Genomic DNA, 4436 nt, shown 5'->3' on the forward strand with positions numbered 1-4436 from the left:
TAGACATTATTTACCTGTAACAAAATATCTCATGTACCCCATAAATATATACACCTAATATGTACCAATAAAAATTATAAATTAATAAATTAAAATAAAATACAGTAGATTTAAAGCAAAAAAGTCTCATTAGAGATGTAGTATCATACAGGCCAATATAAAATAAGTAAATCTGATGAATAAGATCTGATGAATAAGAATATGAATAACTCTTCCTTATGGAAAAGTTGGTTAATATTTATTTATTCATTCGTTTATTCATTTATTCAATTTTTTATTTTGAAAGATGGAAATTTACATACCTTTCAAGGTTCAACTGATGAATAATCAGAGAAACAAAATTCTAGAACAGAGTTGGGCAAACTACAGCCCTTGGACCAAATCTGATTGGCTACCTGTTATAAATAATATTTTATTAGAACACAGTCACACCCACTTGTTTACGTATTGCCTGTGGCTGATTTTGTGCCATAAAAGCAGAGTTGAGTAATGGTGACAGAGACCATATGGCCAACAAACCTTAAAATATTTAGTATCTGGCTCTTTAAAGAAAAATTTTGCTGAAACCTACTCTAGAGCTGTAAGGAAATCTAGACATAATTTACTACAGTGGTCTCAAATTTTTAAAAATGTGCACGTCTATCAACAAAAATAAGTTTTACAAAAGTTCTGCTATTTGCTAGGAACCATTTGAGGCACTAGAGATAAACATAAACATTACATTAAACATTACAGCTAAGTGACTGAGCCCATGGGGCATAGCATATAGTTTTCTGGGAAGAGACATGTATATAAACAGCTCAGAAAAATTATATATGAAATATACAGTGATGTTTCCCTTGACTTCTCTGCCCTCATCTATACAACCCCGCCCATCCATCAGGGTAATCACAGTTACGTGTTTCCTATGTATCTTTCCAGAGACTCTTTATATATATAAGAAAACATAAATATCGATTCTTATTATCCCATCATTTTACAGAAAAGTAACAACTATACAACTCCTATGTAGCTTGCTTTTTTCACTTAACATTGTGGGAGATCTTTTTCACTTAACAAGTGGAGATCTTTCCATATCAGTATGTAGAGATCTGCCTTATTTCTTTAACAGCTTCATAGTATTCAATTATATAGATGTACTAAAATTTGTTTGACCAGTCCTTTATTGATGGATATTTTAATGATTTTCAATCTTTTGCCATTACACAGAACAATGTAATAGCTATATATATATACACACACACATATATATGCATGTATACATACATACACATATGTATGTACACACACCTACACATGCATATATACAACTTCATAGGCATGCATGTGTTATTTGTAGGATAAATTCTCAGAAGTGAAACTTTGGGGTTAAAGGGCATGTGCATTTTTAATTTGTACAGATATTGCCAAAGTGTCCTTCAAAATGGTGGTACTGATTTACATTCTCATGGTGTATGAGAATACCTGCATGCTGAAGCCTAACCGACATTGTCTTTAACTTTGGTTGTTTTTCTAAGCTGAGAGGCAAAAGATATTATCTAGTGTGATTTTAATTTGCATTTTTTATTAGAAAGGTTAAGCATCTTTATCTGTACATATGCATATCCGTTCACATTCTTTACCCATTTTCTTTTGAGTTATTGGACTTCTTTTGCTTACTGATTTTTAGGAGCTTTTAAAATATTGAGTAGATTAACTCTTCGTAATATGACTTGCAATTATTCTTTTTCCGGATAATTGTCTTTTGAATTTGCTTATGGTGTATTTTCACCATGCAGAAGATTTTAATTGTTGTCAGATTTATAGATTTTTTTTGCTTTGTTGACCCAGTCATAGTTAGCTCCCAGGCACAAGGTTAAAAAGGAATTAACACATGGTTGCACTTTCTACAAGCAAATCTTTGATCTATTTAGAATATATGCATCTGGAATATAATGATATAATGTGAGGTATGGATTTAATCTTATTTAATTTTTTCTGGATGTTTATCCAGCTTTTCCAACAGCAAGTCTTGGCTAGCAAGTCTCCTAACTTGTTTGAGATGTCACTTTTTTCACAGAATACATTCTTTTATGTATTTGGATCTATTTTTGGATTTTTAATTCTTCCTATTCATCTTACAGCATCACTACTTTAATTACCAAGGCTTTAAAAATAGATTTATCGAGGTTTAATATATGTAATGCATTATACAATGCATATTTTAGTGACAGGGTTTTGCTGTGTTGCCCAGGCTACCTTCTAGCTTTTAGGTTCAAAAGATCCCCCTGCCTCAGCCCCTAAAATAGAGTGCATACATTTTAAGTGTACAATTTGATAAGTTTTGAAATATGTCGATGGTGAAACCATCACCATAGTCAAGATAGTAAATGTACCAACCTCTCCCTAAAGTTTTCTCTTGCCCCTTTGCAATCTTTCCCTTTTCTCCCTCCTGTGTCTCTCTTCCTCCCCTCCACCGGTAACCACTGATCTGCTTTATGTCACTGTAGATTAATTTACATTTCTAGAATTTTATAGACATGGAATCATATAACATGTGCTCTTTTTGTGTAGCTTTTTTTCACTCAGCATAATTATTTTGAGATTCATCCTTGTTGTTGTGTTTATCAATAGTTTTAAATATTGTGAAATAGTATTCCATTGTATGGATACCATTGTTTGTTTACCCATTTTCCTGCTGATAGATGCTTGGGTTGTTTCCAGTTTTAGGCTATTACGAGTACAACTGTCATGAACATTCATGTATTAAGTCTTTGTGTAGACAGACATTTTGATTTATCTTGAGCAAATATCTAGGAGTGCAGTGGCTGAGTCACATGGTAGATGTATGTTTACATTTTTCAGAAATCACCAAACTGTTTTCCAAAGTAGTTGTGCCATTTTACATTCCCACTATCTGTGTATGAGAGTTTCAGTGGTCCACATCCTTCCCAATAGTCTTTTTATGGTCAGCCTTTTAAATTTCAGCCGTTCTAGTGAGCGTGTAGCAATATCTCCATTTGGTTTTAACTTCTATTTCCTTAATAACTAATGATGTTAAACATCTTCTCACGTGCTTATTTCCCATCTCTATATCTTCTTTGGTGAGATGCCTGTTAGGTTCAATCTTTTGTTTGTTCTTCTATTAAGCTGTAATACTTCTTTAAATATGCTAGATATAAGTCCTTTGTGGGACATTTATTTTTTGAATATTTTCTTCCAGTCTGTGGTGTACTTTTTCATTCATTTTTTTTTTTTTTGGAGCTCTATAAGCCCTTTTCCCACCAACTTCTATTTTAGATTCAAGGGGTACATGTGCAGGTTTTTTTACAAGGGTGTGTTGTGTGATGCTGAGATTTGGGCAATTAAACCTATCACCCACATACTGAGCGTAGTACCCAATGATTAGTTTTTCAATACTTGCCCTTCTCCCTTTTTCCGCACTCTTGTCACCATTTTTATGCTCATGTGTATCCAGTGTTTAGCTCCCACTTATAAGTGAGAACATACAGTATTTGATTTTTTGTTTCTGCATTATTTCACTTAGGATATTGGCCTTTAGCTGCAGACATATTGCTGCAAAAAACATGACTTCGTTCTTTTTTATGGGCATGCTGTATTCCATGGTGTTATATGTACCACATTTTCTTTATGGAATTCACTTTTGACGGGCACCTAGGTTGATTCCATGTCTTTGCTATTGTGAATAGTGCTGTGATGAAGATCTGGGTGTATCTGTCTTTTTTGTTAGAATGATTAATTGTCCTTTGGGTATATCCCTAGTATTGGGATTGCTGTTCAAATGGTAATTCTATTTTTAGTACTTTGAGAAATCTCCAAACTACGTTTCACAGTGGCTAAACTAATTTACATTCCCATAAACAGTGTATAGACATTTACTTTTCTCTGTAGCCTTCACCAACATCTGTTATTTTTTTGACTTTTTATTAATAGCCATTCTGACTTGTGCGAGATGGTATCTCATGGTTTTGATTAATGATGTTGAATATTTTTTTCATATGTTTGGTGGCCACTTGTATGTCTTCTTTTGTGAATTGTCTGTTAATGTTCTTTGTCCCCTTTTTAGTGGGGTTTTTGTTTTTTGCTTGTTGAATTTTTTAAGTTCCTTATAGAGTCTGGATATTAGACCATTGTTGGATACCTAGTTTGTGAATATTATTACCCACTCTGTAGGTTTTCTTTTTATTCTGTTGATAGTTTCTTTTGCCTTGCAGAAGCACTTTAGTTTAATTAGGTCCCACTTTTTCATATTTGTTGCAATTGCAGGACTTGGCCATAAATTCGTTTCCAAAGCTGATGTCTAAAGTGGTATTTCCTAGCTTTTCTTCTAGAATTTTATTAGTTTTAGGTTTTGCATTTAAGTCTTCAATCCACTTTTTTTTCTAAACAACAAATTTATTTCTCATAGTTTTAGAGGATAGTTTAATCCATCTTGA

The sequence above is a fragment of the Mandrillus leucophaeus genome, unplaced genomic scaffold (assembly GCF_000951045.1).
Source record: "Mandrillus leucophaeus isolate KB7577 unplaced genomic scaffold, Mleu.le_1.0 Scaffold1522, whole genome shotgun sequence".
In the NCBI taxonomy this organism is placed as follows: Eukaryota; Metazoa; Chordata; class Mammalia; order Primates; family Cercopithecidae; genus Mandrillus; species Mandrillus leucophaeus.